Genomic DNA, 22,503 nt, shown 5'->3' with positions numbered 1-22,503 from the left:
AGCTCTGAGGCCCTGGCCTGCTGAAAGCATGTATCTAGGGTTTGTTTAGCTTCTATCATTGCAACTTTGTTGCTTAGAGGGGAGCTCAGAGCCCGGCCGCAGCAGGGAGGAAGCTTGGCTTCCTCCATCACTGGAGCAAGCAAGCCTCTTGCTCGCTTCAGCTGTGTGGCTGCCAGCCGCCATCCTGGTTGGTGGTTAATTTGCATATCCTGATTAGCCCATGGGAAGCATAGCGGAGGTATGGAGGTATGGTCAATTACCATGTTTGTCTATTATTAGATTAGATAGATTTATCTCTTTCAACACACTTTAAAAATCATTGATTAAGCAAAAACAAACAAACAAAAAGCATAGATGCAGACAACAGTCTGGTGATTGCCAGAGGGGAAGGGAGGTGGAAGAAGCAGGTAAAAGAGAGTAGGTGGGATAAATGGTGACAGAAGTAGATGACTTCAGGTGGTGAACGCACAATGTAATCTACATATGACATATTATAGAATTGCACACTTGAAACCTGTATAATTTTATTAACCAGTGTCACCCTAATAATTTCAACAAAATACTTTTTAAATCACTGATATATGGTTTTTGATTTGCATTAGTCTCCCATTGATGAAGCAGGCTCCTGCAGATATGACTTGTGTGTTCTCATTTCTGACCTTCAGTTGTAAAATAGTGATTAATGGTATCAACCACATGAATTATGGTGGAAATATACATACCAATAGAAGTGTGATTCTTAGGTTAGTGCCCATGAATTCATTATTATTATCATTATTATTATTATTACTATTAATTATTATTACTCTTCCTACTACTCACTCAAGGAGCTTCAAATTCATTTATTATATTCAATAGCCCTCAACATGCCCAGGTTACCTTTGTATTTGTATGGGAGAACTCAGATGTGAATTCTGATGTGCTTGCTATGAGGGTTTTCCACTGAATTTCCACCCGATAAGGATTCACAACTGAATAAACTTGGTCCTAAAACTTTCAATGAATGACTCAGTTTTTAGGTCACTACAGACTACCTTTCTCAGCATTTTAAAACTTGACTTTCTACATTAATTTGCAGAGATTCATTTCCTCAAAGCAAAGCTATCCCTCTATTTTATCAAGTGGATTCAGTGATGCCATGAAAAACAGCAAAAAATCAATTTTAGCCCCAGAATGTGTAATATTTCCCATCTTCACAATTTTTTTTTACACTAAAGATTAATAGAGCCAATCAAGGCATTTTTTCCCCTGGATTTTATTGTTTGCTTTTGTTAATCCTCACCTGAGGATATTTTACCATTGATTTTTAGGAAGAATAGAAGAGAGAGGAAAGACAGAGAAACATCAATGTGAGAGAAACACAATTGGTTGCCTCCTGCATGAGCCCTGATCAAGGCAGGGACCGAGGAGGAGTATGAAACCGAGGTATGTGCCCTTGACTGGAATCAAACTTAGGAACCTTTGGTCTGCAGGATGACACTCTATCCACTGAGTCAAACCAGCTAAGACTTTTTTCTGGATTTTAAAAACAGAAGAAAATATAGCAATTTGCTAAAAATAGACATTGCTCTGGGATGTAAGGACATGTACTATATGTCAAAAGCCATTTATCAGATTTGAATCTGAAGTATCAAACTACAAGCCATACAGATCCATACAACCTGAGCTTTTAAGAGTAAAATGTTGTACCGACATGAAATATAAATGTTAATGGAAGTTGTGAGCAGTATATACAAGTAAAGAGATTTTCCCTTGAGTCCATTGTGACTTTCAGGTAACAGAGCAGCAGTCCAAAGACATAACTACCAGGAGGATTCACAGTCCAAGAACCATGTCCCTCAGATGAAGCTTTTAATCCTGAAAGGGGAATGTCAACTGTATTAACCAGTTATAATGCTTTCATGCTTTTATGGTATGTTCTTCTGCATACCCTAGGTAAATAGTCATCCTTGGGAATGAGAAAGGGTGACATAATCATGTTCAGTTACCAGTGAGGAAAACTACGCCATAAGATCAATTACTTATCTAAAGCAAGTAACCAGTCCGTGGACAATCCGGGCCTCCTACCTAGATCTCTTAAATTTATCCTCCTTTTTTTTTCTATTATTCAATACTTAACACTTATTTATAGTATTATCATTTAAAATATATTTTTAATTACAATTTACATTCAATATTATTATGTATTCTCAGGTATACAACATAGTGGTTAGACAATCATATATTTTATTAAGTATCCTCCCAATATTGCAGGTATCCATCTGGCACTGTACATAGTTATTTCAATATTTGACTCTACACTGTGCTTTCCACCCTCATGACTATTCTGTAACTACCAATTTGTACTGCTTAATCCCTTCACCTTTCCACCCAGCCCTCCAACCCCTTTCCCCTCTGGCAACCATCAGTTTAAACTCTGTATCTATTAGTCTGTTTCTGTTTTGTTTATCCATTTACTTTGCTTTTTGGTTTCCACATGTAAGTGAAATCATACAGTATCTGTCTTTCTCTCTCTGACTTATTTAACTGAGAATAATACCTTTCAGGCCCAGGTGGATGGACCTGGAGGGTATTATGTAGTGTTGATTATTGATAGGGTGAAGAGAAATTTCAGCTCCATAGCATGACTTACAGCCATTCACTGTCTAACTCCACCCACCCATGCAGCCCTATCTGTGCTGCACACAACCTGACTGCTCCCTCTGCCCCAAATAGGCAAATTGTTCTCTCTGCCTGGAAGGCCGTTTTGTTTCTCATCCACCTGGGTAACATCTGTTCTTCTCTGTAAAACATATATTTATTTATTGGGTCTCTATGACAACCATTCTCTGTATGGGACAGTGAACAGACAATCGCTAGCAAGCAGACATTTCCCTTAATAGAAGATGACTTTAAGCAATAAAAAATAAAAAAAAGAAGAAGATGAATTTAATAGACTAGCAGTGATTTCAGGCACTCTTATGACTGGGGGAGATCATTGTAGCTGTGGGAACACCCTTGACACAATCTAGTAGAGTGGTGATCAAATTGGGCATCCCAAAAATTCCCAGAGGTATCTATGAAAATCCCTGCTTCTGGATTTCTACTCATCCAGTGTGGAGTTACCCAAGAACTTGATTTTTTTTTGGGGGGGGGGGATGTCTGTTATTTTAAGAATTTACATTTTTTAAAATACATACTTTGACTATTATGAAATGGGTGATTTATAAACTGCACTTGAATAAATGCTGATGTAGGAAAGATGGCTTGGATTGAATTTATTTAAGTAAATGCTTAAGTGACAAATAAACAATAATAATGCATGAAAGGCCAGAAGAATGTTCCAGACACAAAGTAAAGACTGATGAGGCCAAGAGCAAGAAATCCCATCACATTTCCAAACACTGAAATATCAAGTTATCTCTGCCTTAAAATAAAGATGGTGCTGAAGAGAGAAGCAGGGGCCAGGTAGAGTGGAGGACGACCCTGCATCTCCCCAAGGCTTTTTGCTCCCTGATTTCCATCACTCTTGTTTTATTTCACAACTAGTGACCCAGTGCATGGATTCATGCACATTGAAAGGAAATTAATTAGAAGGAATATTTTAATATAGCTATTCACCATTCTCTATAATAGAAGTATCAGAGATGAAAGAAAATTAGTAAAATGTCTATAAAATAATATATAAATTGATTAATAATTAAACAATAACATGATATAACAACAACAAAGATATAAAAACAACAAAACCATGATGTAAAAACAACATATGATATAAAAACAACATTAATAAAAACAATGACTGATAATTTGATTAAACTTACTCTAAAAACTCTCTGTATATCACATTAAGAGTAAAAACACTTTCAGAGTGCTTGACTAATTTCCCTTGCGATGAAGTATTTACAACTTTAACTTTAACGTCACATGTTCTTCGAACTGGAGAGAACGCAACATATAACTGACCAGGTCTTAAAACAGGTTCAGGTAGGAAAATTCCTATTCTGTCTATAGTTTGTCCTTGTAATTTATTAATAGTCATCGCAAATGCTAGCATCATGGGAAACTGTCTTCGCGTTAATTTAAATGGGAGGCCAGTGTCAGATGGGGACAAATCAATTCTTGGAATCAGAACAACCTCTCCTTCCACAGATCCTCTTAATACTTCAGCTTCGATTGTCAACAAAAACAACCAAATTCATGGTCGAAAATGACAGATCAAAACACACACATGCGATTGGCACCAGCAAGAGGTTTATATGTATCGTGCATGTCCGAGTCAACATTTATTTTTAAATTGCCAGTGAGGGCATCATATGCACCAGCCTGCCGGTCAGTCGGACAGTCAGATGGACATCCGGTCAGTCCCTTAGTCTTTTGTATATATAGATAATGTTAACAAGTCTGTCCTCCCGCTAGATGGGAAGTTTACTAGTATTGCTTTCCTTTTCAGATTTTCAACCAGGACACAGTGCCCAACACACAAAGTCAGTAAATAGTAAGAGACATTAATGAAAGAAAAAAAGTATCGTTTCTCAACATCATCAGTAATGCAGCCTAGTCAGGAATACTTACATATATCTCAAACTTCTTCCTTCTGGTCATTTATAATCTTACAGCATCCCCACTTCTGTATTCACACTCATGGCATGTTATGTGGAACTCTCTTTGATGAGGCCAAATCCTGACAAGAATGTGGTTAATATTTCTTACAGCTCTGCCCAGAGTGCGCTGGAATATCTGTCTTCATTATTCTCAGTATTTTGTTACCTAAAGCTCAGTGAACCCTTGAGATGGAATCTAAGTGACCATACAAGCTTTATGCTACATGTCACAGTGTCTTATGTTGGTAGCAACTCCATAGGCTTAGAGTTAGAGCCTTCACACCACCAAGAAGTGCCCCCCCAGTGCTGCATGACAGGCTCCTTTACTTTGGGGCTCAGGCTGAGGATCCCTCCTCAGTGGGGATTCCCTGGGACACCCCACTGCAGATCACAGCCTACTCCCCCAGCGTAATTCTCCAGCACAGACACAGTTGATTTCCTTTCCAAGTCATTTCCACAAAGTTTGTACTTGTGTGCGTGCCTGTGTTTGTTGTAATTATTGATTCACTTTTTATGCACCAGCCCAAACCATCAGTTTCATGATGAAAGTGTGTTTATTTGCTGACCACTAACTGCCTCTTTCCTAACATAGTATCTGGGTCATAAAAGTTGTTAAATATTTGGGGGGGATGAATGAGTCTGCATTGCACAAGGTCTGCACATGGTAGGTTTTCCATAACTCTCTTTAAATAAAAATATATACAGACAGATGGAAAGGTAGATTGGTAGATAGATGGCAGATAATAGATAAATAGATACTAGTGATAATGCAAGAAGTCTAAGAAACAACCGAGTCGACTGAGTAAACAAAATCCTGCCATTTAAGAACTCATTATTTCAACTGAACTCATTGGCTGAACCAAATTTTTTTCCATTTTTAACTGGGTTTATGGATATAGGACGGTAGCTACTTACTCAGTAAAACTTTAGCAATATTTCCAAATGTAAAAATTCTAGTTATCTTATTCCCAATGTAATTTCTGCTATTTTTCACAGAAAAAAATCACTTTCTTGGATTTAAGGCTAGGATTTGAAAGCTGATGTATAAACTCAATTCTTTGAAGTTAAAAAATAATAATAATTCCTCATTGGGTACTGATTAGTTATTTGCTGTGTGGTCAGACCCAGACAACTTGTGTGTATTGATTTATACCAATGTTTTTTAGTCTGTTAAATGAGCAGAATCAGTGTCCTGCATGCCCCAACAAGGAATCTTTTAACAGAGTCCAAAAATAACCTGTAGAAATACATTTAACTCTGATATGGAATGGCTAGCCAGGATTTAAAAGCACCAAAAAAGAGTAGCAGCCATATTGAGCACCCTCAGTGATTTGATGTTATTTCTTTTTTGTTTAGAGAGGCAAGAAGAATGCAGATTTTGTTAGGAGGCTTTTTACTGCAAGTAACACAGAATTTAACTTACAGAGATGTAAATTATGCAGGGATAACTGATTTCAAAACAAGGTTTCAGAGGCAAGAAGAGCCCTGGAGATGAAGTTTGGGGGTTTCACCTCTGTGGCTATCTCATCTTCAGGTTGAGGAAGGTGGTGGTGGATATCCAAGCATCACATCCAGATGCAACAATGTCCACAGAGAAAACCAGACTGCCTCACCCTGCATTTCCTTTTGAGGAAGGATCCTTTCTGAGAATCTTGTACATGCAGCCACCCTTCAGATGTCCTCTAATGGGCCACATTGCATCACATGCTTGTGATCCATCACTCGCAATGGAATGGCAGTTCTCCAGACCTATTTTCATTATTAAAAACCCTGAAGAGATTCTAGATATTGATACTTATTTTGAATCTCTATATATCCACTGTATTCAAAATTAAAACCAAGATACTTAAAAAGAACCCAGAACACATTCTATTCAGTGTCCAAGTGCTGATATCATCACACAGCCTATAGCCTCTGAACAACTCCATTCGACTTGTGTAACAGAAGATGAGTGATAAAGATGAACAATGCCCATTATAAAAAGAAAGAGAGTTTGACCTTGCAGTTTTCTCTCCCCCAAAGACCCCTGGACAAAACTGAGAACCACAGGTTCAGATTAATTGGGAGGGACCCTCAGAGATTGCAGATGAAGAAAACTCCTCCAGAAGCACATGGCTTCATGAAGGAGCATGAATGCTTAAATAGAATTGGAATTCTTTTAGGAAAGAGAGAACTCAAAGTGAATATTGGGTAGACAACAAACAATGTCAGTTACATGCAAACCGAACTCTGGAAGCCAAGCAAGATATATATAGTCACACATTGACCTTTAGAAAGAACTTGATGTGTAGGTTGAAAGACCTAAATTTGGTTGCTCTAAATAAGGGAAAAGCAGAGCTATTCTTTAGGGACTGAATAGATACCAGCCATGGTAAAATTACCCCATTGGTCATAACTATATTTAGTGTTGCTTCATTGTGTGTGTGTGTGTGTTTTCTGGTACTTATCTGTATCCACCTACTTCATACCACTAGTCAATATTATGTCATTCAGGATGACTTTGAAGTAGTGCTCCATAATAATATTAGGTGAAACTAATTACTGAGCATTTATCAAATTATGTCATAAAGCATCATGCAAATGGCACACATTAGCTTTCAGACTTGGAAAAGAAGGAGTAGTTTGGCATTATACTCACTCTGCAGATAAGAAACAAGCATTTGATGGGATTCAAAAACACTGTAGCTAGAATTCCTAGCTCTTCCATTATGTTTTTCTTCTTATACATACTTTCTTTCAACCCACAGATCACAGCTTAACAACCAAGCCCCCCAGCACAGAGTGTCTGGCTTTACAAAAGGCTCATCTTGTAATTTTAGACAGTCAACTAGTAAATAGAAATAAATTGGGGTATGGTGGTGCTACAGGAAACCTTTTTAAGAAGAAACCATCCTCAAGTCTCCTGGGACGAGCCTGGGTGTGAGAGACACTAGGTACTGAGGCCAGGGGAGGCCTGAAAGCTGTGTCCTAGTAGCTATGCATCCAGGAGTGAATGGATCAGAACAGCCCTAGGATTTGGCAGCTGACCTTTCTGGGAAACTGACACGGTCCACACAGCTTCCAGGGCCTGAGGGATGGGCAGAGGGAGTGACAAAGGGAGGACATATTTGTCTTCATAGGTATAGATTATCATCCGATATATGACTGGTGATTTTTTAATATTAGATGACAATAGCCCACTAAAATAACATTTCTAACATGGTAACCATGAAGAAGAAACTTCATCGCTAAGCCTCAGAGTTTTTTATCAGTAAAACTGAGTGATCATAGTGTACATCTTAAGTTTGGTTTTCAGGATACAAGGTATAGCAGACAATAATGCCCTGCCCTAAAGACATCCACACCTCAATCCCCAGCACCTGCAAATGTGTTACTGGATAAGGCTAAGGAGCCTTTGCTGGTAGGATTAAGTTAAGGGTTTGCAGAGGCAAATCTTGTCCTGGTTACACAGGAAAAATCGCTCATCACAACAGCCCCTATAGCGTGTCTAGAGTTCAAAGACAGAAGCAGTAAATGCGATGACAGGAGCAAGAGGTTCCAGCAAATCCAGGAAAGGGCTGCAAGCCAAGACATGCAACCAGGGAAGGGGTGAACACTATCTCCCTGAGCCTCCAGAAGGCATTCAGCCTCAGATGCTCACTTAACTCTGACCTCCAGAACTGGAAGACAAATAGATGTTGTGTTTGATAAACTCTAAGGAGACATAATCTGTTTGTGGCGGGCGGGTGCGGGGTCTATGGAAGGAACTAGGGCTCGTGGAAGTTTGCATACAATCTGGAGAGTACACACTCCATGGAAGAACTATATGCTCATACCAAAGCTCTGTGGCTCTCAGTTCCACTGCCCTTAATTCCGTTTTTCTTGGTTAAAGGCCTTTCTAGCTTGGCTCTTGGCACAGTGTGCAGGTGGCTTGCCATGTCTGCATGCAGTGGGTTGCAGCCTTTTCTTTTTCCTGAATAAACCCATTTGGTGACTAAGTACCTAGTCAATGTCAATTTTAGTTCGACATTTGAACCACCGAGTTTGTGATAGTTGCCACAGCAGCAATGGGAGAGGAATACTCTGTGCATGCTAAAGAGGGCTATGTTTCTATATTTAAAACATGCCCAGATGGTAATATTGTATTGGCTATAAGACAATGATAATTTTCTTGTTTAAATATTTCCATTTGATAAAATTGGCAGTTGCAAACATCATTACCTTTTTTGTGGTCCCAAATGCACAGATTTCAGTTACCACCATTTAATTAACACCAGTGCCACAATGATGTGCGCCAAGTTTCAGTGATCCTGGTCTAAACGTAATCCAGGAGTAATTACATAAACTACAAACTCTGCAGCTAGCTCTTCTTTCCATACATCAATATGCAAATAACAGACATACATCACGGTTAGAGACCAGACTGGTCACTGTGCTGTCATTTACTCAGCTCTCACACAGACAGCAAAGAATATAATGCTTCTTGGTCCCTCAGTAATAAAACCATGTGACTTTTATAAGAATAGATAACCTAAACAAGGAATTGGCCAGCAAAGATAAAACTGCAGCAATGAAACAGAAAGCGGTAACACTGGAAGCAAAATTCAAATGCAAATAGATTTATGGAAGACACAGCTGACCATGGGACTGAGGACTCTGAGAGACACTTGGTCCCCAGCCATAGGACCTTAGCGAAGGGGATATGAACTGATATGAATAGAGGAAGTGGCTCATGACAGTGGTGTCCCAGAAAAGGAGGAAAAAGAAGCAACTTCACATTAAAGGAACTCTCCACGACATTTCATGAGACTGGAAACACGAAGGATAAGATATTGGGAAAGGCATGTGACAGGCCACCAGGACGAGGGCAGGATGCTCCCTCTGTGTCGTCACACAACTGGAAGCAAGCACTGCAACATTCACTCTTTTTTAAAAAAAATATTTTATTGATTTTTACAGAGAGGAAGGGAGAGGGATAGCGAGTTAGAAACATCTCTGAGAGAGAAACATCTATCAGCTGCCTCCTGCACGCCTCCTACTGGGTATGTGCCCACAACCAAGGTACATGCCCTGGACCAGAATCGAACCTGGGACCCTTCAGTCTGCAGGCCAACACTCCATCTACTGAGCCAAACCGGTCAGGGCAACACTCTTAATATGCTTTTTACAAAGGGAACACTCATCTGCAATAAAACTACATATTAGTTTTATTATTTTTTCATTTTCCTGAGAAAATGAAATTTTTGATAAAATTTTTTAAAGGTCATAGAACTCTGCATAGTATTTTTTCCCCTGACAGATTATTAAGGTGTTTTGTTTTTCTCCCTCAGTTCCATGCTGTGTAAAACAAGGATCGCCTGCACAATATCCATCAGCAAAGATCTCTACTACACGCTGCATGCTGCGTCCAGTGCCTTGTGACACCAACATCTCTGTTTTATGAAGCCCATTTTAAAGGTAAGGAAATGGAGACAAGGAAGTGAAAAAGATGCCCCAAGAAACAGCCAAGAAATGATAGAGTTGAGATTTGAACCCTCCTGTGTAAGCTCAACCCTGGGTTGCAGGTCACTGCCCTGGCTTCCTCTCAGAATCATGGGCACTCCTGGGATATCAATTATGTCCCGGCTTTGTGGTGCTCAAGTGAGATGAGAAGTGATGATCACATCAGAACAACCTTTTAAAATAAGAAGCATGTTAATCTACACACCTCAGGCGAAAGAAATTAAGGTTTAGAAGTTAAGGTCAACTTGTCCACAGTCTCACAGTAAATGATGAAGCCTGACTTCAGCCCAAGTCCAGGGGCGGCAGCTCTCCCCCTTTCTGGGGAAGGTGCTCACTGAGGCAAGTGCGTGAGGTCAGGAAGTGTGGTGGCTGATCCTGCGCTCCTCCTTGGGGCAGCATATTCATCCTGCAAATTGGACCTGGGATAACCCCATGAAAAAGCTATTTCTGGGATTTCATTACAAGAGGTCATTTTAACGCAGTGTGTTTTGCAGTTTGCTTCAAATCACACCACAGATTCAATTCAATAAATATAAAATTCAGAATGAATTGTACACAAAGTGTTGGTCGTGTGGTCTGCGTAAGGCTGGGTCAGCTTAGCTTTTAGACAGACACACCACAGTTACAGTACAGGACCCCTCCTCTGGGGAATGGCCCAGGCCAGAAGCTTCCTCCTGCAGGCTCCTCCCAGTTTCAAGAGTGTTCCCTCCACTGCAGACTACTTATCTCCTCATCTACAGCTTTAGCTTCAGTCTTAACCTCATGCTTCCTTGTTTGATCCCTCAAGCTGTTTTCTTGATACACAAAGTGGCCTTTAGCATAATGGAGATCAAACTGGTTTCAATGACCCAGTATGAGCAATATACTCATCCAACGACTTCTCTGTAGGGCAAGAAACCCATAAGAAATGGTTCCAGCCCTCAGTCATCAGCTCCTGGTAATTCATATCATTGTTCTTCCATCAGAGCTTTAGGATTTGGCTGAAATAGTAGCATTTTCTTTACTCTTTCTCAATCTGATTCAGAAAAGATAAAACCACAAATTATCCCTGTTAGTTATAATTTGCATTTGAGTATTTGAGTGCAGGGAGAGAGAGAATAGTAGCTCAAATAAAGTCTTGGTTTATTTACAGTTAGTAAGAAGTCTGATGCTATCCAATATAGAGTTGATGTTTTTGCTGCAAATATCACTAGGGACCCAGAATTTTTTCCTAGATTAATACTCTCAACAGACCGTAGCTTTTATCTTCTTCCTCATAAGATGATTCTAAGGCCCCATCTATCACCACTATGTCCCAGGCAGAAAGTAAGGGGTGCCAAGGGCAAAAGGGTACATACTTCCTTTATTAGGCCTTTTGCAATCCCTAATGACTTCTCAGAGCCTGTTGTCCAGGGCAATGTCATACTACCATTATTAACTCAAGAATAAGGCTGAGAATATACTGTTTTTAACTGGGAATATTGCTCCCTCAAAACAAAACAAAAGATACACTACTGTGTTCAATTAAAAAGAGGAGAGATATTGAATATTAAATAGGCTATTAACAGTCTCTGGCTTAACTCCTTTCTTGCAAATACCTTTTTTCTTCGTACTTTCTTTCAATTATGCAACTTTCCCTTTAGATACAGATGTCATGATCCATGACTCAAACTCCCTGGTTCAACATTCACTTGTACTTATTAACATTGTAGCCTTAGGAAACTTACATGCTATCTTTTGGACTGTCCCCTCATCTATAAAGCAAGGATGAGTGTAGTGGTAGGTTAAGGAGGGCATCTGTCTTTGACACTTCTTCCCCTGAGAGGTCTATTTCCTCTCTCTCTGAATATGAGTTATCTTGTCACTGCTTTGATGAATGGAATATATTGCAAGTATCATTTGCAATATATCCCGTTGGGGTTTGGGGCCCAAGCTACTGTGTAAGAAGCCCTACTGTCCTGCTAGAGAGTCCATGTGGAGAAACCTTGAGACTAAATGGAGAGACAGGGTCCAAGAGGAGCTCAGCCTTATAGATGCCCCTGCCAGAGCTCCACACATGTGAGTAACTTGGTCTTCGAGTCTCCAGACTGGCCCAGCTACTTGGTGGATACTCCCAAGAGATGCTAGTCAACTCCACAAAGAGCTGAAGAACCAATCAGGCAAACTTTGCCCAAATTCCTCATCGACAAATCATAAGATATTTTAGGATAGATTTTGGGTTAAAATATTAAGCTATGGGGTAGTTTGAGACACAGCAGTAGGTACTTAAGATTTGACCTCATATATTTGTTCTGAGGATTAAATATAATAATGAAGATAAAGTTTTTAACTTATGGCCTGGCACATGGTAAGTCCTCAACAATATTTAGCTTATTTATTATCTTCCAGGATCCCATATACCTGCCTGTGAGAAGACTCACCTCACCATTCAACTGAGGTCTTTACCAACTGAGGTACTCACCACCCACAACTAAGTCTTTCGACTGGACTTTAAGTTAATCTTTTACTTTGATTCAGCCATTTTATTTCTCCTTCACTCTTCACATACCAATCTCTTCTGTCTCTAAGATTTCAAGCTGTCAAGTGGGGTTTGTGTTCTATATGCCTTTTATTAAAGGCTGTGTTACAGAGTAGAATACATGTGATCTCTGGCGGCAGAGCAACTCTGGCTTTGCATAGCAGGTCAGTCAGTTAATGAAAGAATAGATGAATGTTATCATTTGGACTTCAACCAGAAGCCAGACATTTTGATCTAAGGCAAACATTGCAGTGCAGGCAGTATATCTGGGAAGGGATGAAAGCATGGGTGTGGTGGTGAAGAAGATCATGATGAAAAAGAAATGAGTAAGGTGCATTACCAAACCAACCACTGCTTACAGCCAGGGACTGACTCATACTTGAAAAATTCTATCAGACTTATCCTCACCAATGGCAAGGAGCTAGGGTATGTGTACACACTTATCATTGACAGGGGTGCTCCCAACAGTCATTAAATCCCTGACATTCCTGGCTCCATGTATATAGGCAAAGCAAGCATCATTGGCCAAAGAAAGCTCACAGCAAAATGATTTCAGGTGCTCTGAGTTGTAAAGGAGCTGGCATTTGGAGAGGTAAAAGCAAGCAGACAGGATGGCATACTAAGCTCATCTGCTAACTCTAGCAGCTAGAGTAACCTTGGGCACTTACTGAGACTTAACTTTCCTATCTCTCACATTAGGATAAAAATAGCTAATCCAATAGGTGATTGTTCGAACTCTAAGTATATTTTTTCTAATGTTTCCAAATCCCAAATCACGGATATCATAGGATAAATTTGGTGAAATAGCTGGGGACAACAGATGATAATTGACTGAAACTCAGCCATTCGATTAAAAATAACAATAACTTTCTTTCAAATATTTATTCCCATCATCCTAGAAACAGCAGAGATAACAGTGGAGATAATACTTTCTTAGTTTAAATCTATCAAATTGATAAAAACTAAAAGAATATACTAAGCAAGAGGAAAAACCTTATGTGAAATAATGATAATAGCAAAGCAACTGCTGCTGTGTTTATCCCAGCAATCACTGGCATCAGCTGTGACATGGTGGAGGCATGCTTGCATCTTATTCTAATCAATAAACACCTGGTGCATCGCAGAGGAGCACTTGTACATATGACTACAAAGATGCTGCACACTGGGGTCCAAAAGATAATGACACACCTTGGAAAACAGCTCTCTAGGTAAAGAAGACAAAAATAGCATACTTAAGAATTCTGTCTTCTTCCTGTTTAAAACCATCCATTGCTTTCACCATCTTACAGACAAAGTAAGACAAGGAACTGATTGTCACTTTTCAGGACCAGGACTGCCTATTTTCCCATCCCACCCATTGCCTTAGTGCCTGGCTTTCCAGAATCATGCCTTTACACCGGGATGCCTGGCAGAGAGTGACGGTAGTGTAGAACAGAGAAAACTAGAAGGCACGGAGTTCCTCGTCTGCTAAGTTTTCTCCTGGCCTGAAACTCAGAGGCCTTCTTTCTGCCGTTTCCACTGAGATGCCCTTCTGTTACTGTGCCTCCACATGACTTCTCATATCAGTCAGAGGTTGTGCCCTAGCAGTGTGTGTGCAAATGCCCACACAAACACTGACTTAATTATCCAACAATCCTGGTAGGTAGTCATGATTCTTTCTGTTTACAGAGAAGAAAATCAGGGCCCCCAAAGATGAGGAACATGGGTGTCTGCCAAACAGTGGCTGCACCAAGCTTCAGACTCAGTCGCCTGTGCTGAGCTCTTGTGCTTAGGTTGTCTGTCCTCTGTAACCTGCGCAGTTTCCCTCAGCCTGCTGCTCAGATGATCCCCTGAGGGTGATGAGTAAATAAGCAGCGGCTCTCTCCCAAATGAGAGGTATACATTTGGACACATATTTGGGGAGGTGAGACTGCTGGTTGAGATACAGAAGTAGGTGAAACACATCCCTCGTTGTCTGTGGAAGTCTTGATAGAAAGGGTCTCCACATTGCTATGACCCCACACATATGCTTTGTCATGAGCTGAAGGACAACACTTGAAGATCTGAATCCTGTGCTTTCAAGAGAATTGACATGTTTCAATGCAAACTGCAATTGCTAATAATTTCGATGTGACTCATGTAATTCTAGACCAGGGGTGGGCAAACTTTTTGACTCAAGGGCCAAAATAGGTTCTTAAACTGGACCGGAGGGCCGGAACAAAAGCATGGATGGAGTGTTTGTGTGAACTAATATAAATTCAAAGTAAACATCATTACATAAAAGGGTACGGTCTTTTTTTTTTTAGTTTTATTCATTTCAAACGGGCCGGATCTGGCCCGCGGGCCGTAGTTTGCCCACGGCTGTTCTAGAGCCTCCAGGGGTAGGCTCAGGAAAGACCAGTGATTCCCACCTCACTGATGTGTGAGGGCCCATTTTCCTGACTGATATCCAGATGACAAGGGCTATTGGGGAACTAGAACCCCCCTGCACTAGCCATGTCTGTCCAAAGAAACAGAACCCAGGGAATATACATATACTTAGCAAAAGAGATCGATTATGCATGATTGGATCACATGCTTATGAGGGCTGAAAAGCCCCAAATCAGCCGGCAGCGGGCAGGAGGCCCAGGAGGGCCAATGGTAGAGTCCAACCCCAGGGCCAGCAGTGCCAGGGCAGAGAGCTGAGGTCGCAGGCCCAGGGGAAGAACAGGAGAGACCTGAGCCCTCACAGTCAGGCAGCAGGGGTTGCGTCTATGCCGCCTGTTTGTTCTGTTCAGGCTCCAGGGGACTGGATGAGACCCACCCACCTTGGGGACCGTGATTTGCTTTGCTCAGTCACTGGTTCAGATGTTAACCTTCTACAGATTCTCCTTCACACTCACACCCAGGGTAATGTTTGAGCAAATGTCTGGGTGCTTTGTGAACCGGTCGAGCTGACACATTAAATTAACCATCACACCCACTTTGTACACAGGACAACACACTGTGCAAGTTCTCTTGATTGAAATCTTTCCCCCGAGACTTTACACGAGATCACTGTCTTATTACAGCTCTTAAAACATCAGGAAGAACAGATTACAAGGACACAGGATAGATGGATATAAGTGGCACAATACAAAGCTTTGGGGGCAAAGAAAAGATCCTGCCCAGTGCTCTTGCAGGATCCGATGGGATGATCCTGAGGAAGCTGCCCACCCAGACTTCACCGCAGACCACGGGGGTGGCTGAGATGCCCTGACTGGAGCTTGCGAGTCTGATTACCTCACATCTCTGGAAATCCCACTCTATTCCCTTGTTAAAGCCTGGGGCATGCCCAGCACCTTGAGTCCCAAATTTCTTCAGGCCACTGGTCCCCTAAAGTGAAACTAAAAGCGTTATGTGATTTGTCACTAAAGTACCATGGATTGGGATTTTTATCCAGAGGCTTAAGGATTCGCAAAGTGATTACATTGAAGGATCCAGAGGACAGTGCCAGTGGGAGGCCTGTGACTCCGAACCCCACATGCCTTCTACTATGTTGAGAGGAAGAAAAAAACCTCAACAGAATGGCCACCTGCAGAGGCAATGCTGTGTTTCACAGGGCCAGGAGCACTCACTGACGGGTCCGTGCCAAGCAGCTGTGTGCAGCTGCAGAGTCAATGAAAGGAGCATTGGCAGGACATGCACAGGTGCAAGGTACCCAGGTAAGAACCATGCTGCTCAGTGAGTAGGGAGGGAAAGGTTGCGATTCCATGTAAAATGTAAAAAAAAAATGTATATTTTTTTAAATCCAAAGTTTGGCTAAAGTGTAATTATTGAATTTGTGTCAATAATTCACCTCACGATATCATAAAGCTCAGTTTCTTTTTTTCAGATACTAAAAAGTATTTTTACTTACAGCCCAGTGATTCATCAATTTGTGTCAGGAAAACTACCTTCTTGCGTCCCCTGCTTTGTTTTGTTAATAGTATTTAAAAATGACTTTTAGGATCTGCTTTGGAATTAAAATTTTCAAAGTCAAAGTTTATAACATGTTATAGATCACAAAATGATACAAGCTCGGTATTAGCATACACTTCAAAGACCTTGTGGCACACCCTGCCATTTCATAGAGAATGAGTTGGCATCCAGAGGGTTTAAACAGCTGATCAGTCACGTGGCTCCTAAGGGAACAGAAACTCCTGCCTCCGATCCTACTACTTGTCCCAGGTCCGATCGCTGCAAAAACCTCCTTGAAGCACATACTAGAGGCAAACCTTGTGAAGTGTCAGTGATGGTTGTCTAACTATCTGCTAGCTGAGGCTCAGCGGGGAAAGTAGGACAGTGTGTTTGCCGGCTCAGGGATATGCACAGGGGGGGTCTTCAAAAAAAATAAACACACCCGAATGCTGGGTAGAGGCCTCTTTGTGTGACAGGAAGTGGTTATGGGGGAGCACAGGTTACAGAGTAGAATTTCCTAAGTGGCTGCACTGGGCGAAGCCTTGGTTATGATGACTTTGCAGGTGCCAGTTCCCCTCCTAGATAGATGCCTAAGAGAATTGGTAAAGGTGTACAAATAAACACATGTACATGCGCATTCACAGGAGCACTCTTCACAATAGAAAACAGTGGAAACAGCCCCCAAATCACACGAGCTGATGAATAGATAAGCAAAAGTGGCGTATCTATACCATGGACTGCACTCAACCATAAGAAGGAGTGCAGTGCTGATACATGCTACAACGCTGCTGAGCCTCAAAATTACGCTAAATGGCAAAAGCCAGAGACAGAAGGTCACAATGTAGTATTCCATATGTATGAAATATCACATATATAGATAATCAGTAGAAACAAAAAGCAGATTGGTGTTTTCCAAGAAAAGGAGGAAGGGGGGATGGGACAAGACTGCCTATTGGGTATAGGGTATTCTTTGCGGATATTTGGAACTAGATAGAGGTAGTGATTGCACAACATCACAAATGTGCCAAATATCACTTAATTGTACATAGTAAAATGGTTAGTTTTACATTATGCAAAATTTACTTTAATAAAATATGAAAATAAGGAGAAGGTAGTGTTAGGGTCTATTGCTATGTAAATGTGGCTAGGCTATAGTCTCCTGTTTTTCAATCAAACATTAACCCAGGTCTTACTGAAAAGTTAATTTATGAATATGACTAAATCCATAATCAGTTAACTCATTATCCTCAGTAATCTGCGTGAGTGTGGTTCAATCAACTGCAGGAATTTAGGAGCAGAGTGGCTCTTCCGTTTTCCCCAAAGAAGAAATTCCACCTGTGGACAGCCCAGGCCTGAGAATTCCAGCCTGCATTCCTGATAGCCACACCCCATTCCAGACATCATACCCATCATCTCAGTCACATGACTGAGGGCTGCAGCCTGCATTCCTGATAGCCACACCCCATTCCAGACATCATACCCATCCTCCCAATTACATGACTGAGGGCTCCAGCTTGTACTCCTGATAGCCACACCCCATTCCAGACATCATACGCATCCTCCCAGTCACATGACTGAGGGTTCCAGCCTGTAACTCACAATGCCCACCACCTAGATTTCAGACATCATGCTCAGACTCCATAATGATGCCAACCAATTCTTTACAATAAGTCTTATATTATTTTACTAGTTAGGCTTCAGGGGTCAAACCCTGACTACCATAAGTTGGTTCTATATTTGGAAAGTTTGGCATCCAAAACCTTTTTGTTCATTCCCAGCTGATTCTGTAACAATCCCCTCACACAGATAGAAATCCTAGAGAAAGAGCAAATAGTTCCAATCTTGCACTTTGTAATTTCAATTACCAATAGCATTTAAAGAAATTGATAAGTAGGTATGATGATACTGTCGGATTATGGCAGGCTGGTGAGAGAAATGTCCAAGGGTGAGCCAAGGATGCTCACTGAAAAAAATAAAATAATAAAAATAAAATAAAATAAATTGGTGTTTTATTCAGCAAATAATGATACCCACCAACTCTCTTTCCCAGTATGACTTTAGAAGTCCCCATCCTCCAAAGGGGAGATTAGAAAAGGCTTTCCTACCACATATATGTATTCCAAAAAGAATGACCTAAAGAGAAAGCAGGGGTTTTCTCTAATTAAAGGCCCAGCCATATCCTTCGATATAGCTCCCTAACCATGCATTCTAGCCACCATTCTTGTATGTGGAGAGAAAACCCAGGAACATCACAAGTGTGAGGAAATCATCTCATAGGGATGAGAAAGATCAAATGACATAACAGAGAGAAGACAATTTGGAGAAAGAAACTATGCAAAGATAAGCAAAACACAGGGACACACACATGCAGGCCATTAATATATACTCAGGGTGATAAGAAACCCCACAATAATATTAGAAAGCTAAGCTGGCTCCCTATATAAAAATGGCCATTCATTTCTCAGAGGAATCACTCTACCAACACATCCAGCCAAGTCCCTGTCTCCCACAACATGGCATGGTGGCCTCTACAGGTCCCAACATAATGTGAGCTGTTGCTGCATGGAAGATACACATGCGACTTCCTGTTGGAGCGCCAGAACAGCTGGTGTGATGAGCACTTGCACCCACATGTTTGCATGGTGCCTCTGTAATGGGAAGACATCACTGCTAGCATAGGTGGGATGATGTGCTCCTGAACAAGGGCCTGGCCCTCCTCTCAGAAGCCGTCAGGGAACAGTATTCTGGTTACAGATGGTTTACTTTTGATTTCTTCTTTCTCTGGCCTCTTAATTCCCTTAGATTCCAATTTCCATGAATTAGAGATTAATTGTTCCTCAATTACTGCTTATGACCCCACCCAACCAACTGGATTTTTGGGGCAGAAACAAACTCACACCCTTCTCCAATCATCTCAGCACATGCAGCTGCTGTGAACTGTACCCCAGCAGGGATGGAGTAAGTGTGAATTAGTCAGCTGATTGGTTCATTTCCTCTCTTTCCCAAGTCTTATCTGGGTCACTCTATAGCACACATGCTGGGAAGCTGGCAGAAGGGCTCAGCTGTGACCATGAAAAACTTGAGGCCCCTTTGCTCATCTGGAATTCAACCCCTGAGTCCAGTCCCAATAAATATTCAGGCCTCCTAAACTAGGTGTGGCTTAGAGTGACTGACTGCCTAGAATTGCCCAGCATTGTTTTGGTTTTAGTGTTGACAATCCCACGTCCCTGCGAATCCCTCAGTTTTTGGCAGGCCAGGACGGTTGTTCACACTAGTAGGGTTCATAAATTCAGGAAGATGAACACAGGCATTTTCCTCCTGAACAGAAAGAAGGCACTCTATCTGTCATACACTAACCAAAACATCTGTCGTGTACATACATGTGGAGAACAGAGCACAAAGGTTGGTTCTGGAGATGGGTGGTGAGAATGTGGGTGACAGGAGGTCCCTGCCTTCAAAGACCACAGTCTTCCCAAGGGAAACAGCCACATGCACAAACTGTAAGCCCGGAGATTGTGAGTAAGCGTGGCATAGAGACACACAGGCAGTGGTAGCCTGATGTGTAAAACACCACTGGGAAGGCCCCGGATTTGGCTCTCTTCAACAGGATCTGGTCTGTGGCTCCCCCATCCCTCAATGGTAGGGATTTCACAAATCCAAAAGTGTCAGGTATATAATCCATTGTATAGTGGGCCCCGTGATAGCAAACATGGCTCAGTCCTGAACAGAATTGTTGGGTTTCCCTTTGCAATGGCTGCCCTGAGTTTCAGCTCTTCTATTCTCCTGTGCTCCCTGTCCAGTCCACCTTACACTTCTACCCACCTACCCAGAGATTTACCCACATTTTTCAATTCCTATTGCACAGCCTTCACCTGCACCTGTTTCCCAGTCCCACTGCTATTCAGACTCTTGTCCTTTTGTACCTGAAGGCTAGATGGTGGCATCATCTGCACCCAGTCTCTCCCTCTCCTACCTGTTATCCACATAAGATAACAGCAGTTCTAACCACGAGTGTCTATCAGTGGCTTTTCCCACCTTCATAGTGATGTCTGCCCCACTTTGCAGAGCATGTAGGTCCTCCGCACTATGCCACCAGCATACATGTCTTTATTCCTCCCTGTGCCCCTGTGTGCATGAGACCCGCTGAACATGGGCTATTTACTGTCCCCAGCACACTCTTTGCTTTCCTTCTGTCATATTTGGCTCCTTCCCAGAGTGCACTCCATTCACACCAAACCTGTGCTCCAGAACTGGAGTCAGGGGCTCTCTTTCATGACACTGCCCTGGATCGTCTCAGCTGGAAAGGGCCTCTCCCTCTTATGATCCTTAGCACACTCCATCTCTTTAATACTTAACGAAATCATTTATATTGTGATGATTAAATGTCTCAGCTTTTATCAGTTTGTGAACAAGGACCTTAGGCTATACTTCTTGAAAATATTCTCAGCTTCAATTAATATCTTGCCTTGTACATAATAGATTCTCTCTCTCTCTCTCTCTCTCTCTCTCTCTCTCTCTCTCTCTCTCTCTCTCTGAATATCTCCCACAAATAATATTAGGGAATATTCCTAATTGCAAGCATTTATATGATATTAACCTTTTACTAGAAGCATGGCCTATGAAGAGCTTATATAGAAGAATTTTGTGACAGGATGAGAAAATAAATGGGAAAGATAATGCATATATACAAGTTTTGGGATAGACTAGAATAGGCAGTCATTTATTTTAAGTAATAAACTCAAACCAGAAAAGTCCTAGGTAGACTGAATTACTTATTTATTCTTTCCACCGGAAAGCAGGCAATGTGACTTTTTATCAATCTAAAGGTAGAGAACATTAGCATATTAGCTGCAGGTGGGGAGTACTGACACTGGTCACTGGCAATAATCCCGCGCAAGAGAAATGGAAAAATCCAGGAACTCAGATCCAATCTCTCCTAGAACTGCATGTCCCATAGTCACTCTTAAGTGGACATGAATTTCATCTTATTTTAACCTGTTTTACTACTCAATTTATCATCAATGACATCCTTCAAAAATAAGATCCCAGTAGACTAAGTGAGTAACCAGTGGCCACATGACCTTCTCCATGCCTTCATTTCCTCTTCTTAGCCGTGGGAAAATGTCTAGAATTTCATTCTGTGCTTATTCTACTTGTTCCTTCAGCTTCTGGCCAACTAGGGGCATCCACTCCCACCAAGCTCAGGTAACTAGAAGCTGCTGCAGGGAGTTAATTACTGTTCGTTAGCTGGATCCTCTTCACTTCATTACCTGTCAACAGTGACACTTATAACACTGACTTAGATCCTCAGGCAGCAGGTAAATAAATCAACAGCAGTGCCGTTGTCAAGGAAAGGGGTACTAGCCAAAGGAAACCATAGGTAGGATGGCTGTATGACCAGATTAACAATAGCCGCTGCTTTCAAATACCATCATGTGACATACATTATCTCTTAGGTTCAGAATAAATCATTAAAGCAATTATTACTCCTCTTCCTTTATAGCGGAGGAAACCAGGGCTCAGAGAGGTGGAGTTGGTAGTGACAATCCTGGTAAGTGACCATTACAGGATTTGAGTTCTAAAATGTCTGATTCTAAACCCATTAATTTTCCACTTTATTGCCAGGCACCACTGTGAGAAAAGAAACACAGTGCATGAGAGCCTGGGACCCTCATCCAAGGTCTAGCTGTATCTCATTATATGAGGTTAAGCACATTAATGTGAGTAGAACTGCCTTTCATTCCTAGTTGTAATGTTTATACATTATACATATTTTCCTTAAAAAGAACATTACAGAGCACTTCATATGTGCCTGCCAGTATATTATGGAGCAAGGAGGTAAAACCATAAATAAGACTCGGGTCCTGCCTTTGAGCCCCATGAACGCCCCACGCTGAGAATGGGAATGAGTTGGAGGTGGTGGTCCACATCTTTCAAAATCAGACCACAGCCCTGGCCGGACTGGCTCAGTAGATGGAGCATTGGCTCGCAGTTGCAGGCTCACTCCCCAGTCCTGGCCGGGGTGTGTGCGGGAGGCAACCAACC

At 41.5% G+C, this 22,503-nt stretch overlaps 1 protein-coding gene and 1 long non-coding RNA gene across 2 annotated transcripts in view; one reads left to right on the top strand and one right to left on the bottom strand.

Annotated features, from left to right (window-relative positions):
- LOC107185150 overlaps window positions 1-395 on the top strand; it is a 5,248-nt gene extending 4,853 nt beyond the window's left edge. Inside the window, exon 3 of the long non-coding RNA XR_001516070.1 lies at window positions 385-395. This is a non-coding gene — a long non-coding RNA (uncharacterized LOC107185150). The remainder of the gene's footprint in view (window positions 1-384) is intronic.
- CNTNAP5 (contactin associated protein-like 5) overlaps window positions 1-22,503 on the bottom strand; it is an 866,926-nt gene that overhangs the window by 10,784 nt on the left and 833,639 nt on the right. The window lies entirely within an intron of this gene.

This window comes from Myotis davidii, unplaced genomic scaffold (assembly GCF_000327345.1).
Source record: "Myotis davidii unplaced genomic scaffold, ASM32734v1 scaffold249, whole genome shotgun sequence".
Taxonomy (NCBI): domain Eukaryota; kingdom Metazoa; phylum Chordata; class Mammalia; order Chiroptera; family Vespertilionidae; genus Myotis; species Myotis davidii.
Note: the sequence above shows the minus strand (reverse complement) of the source record. Positions and strands in the feature narration are given on the sequence as shown.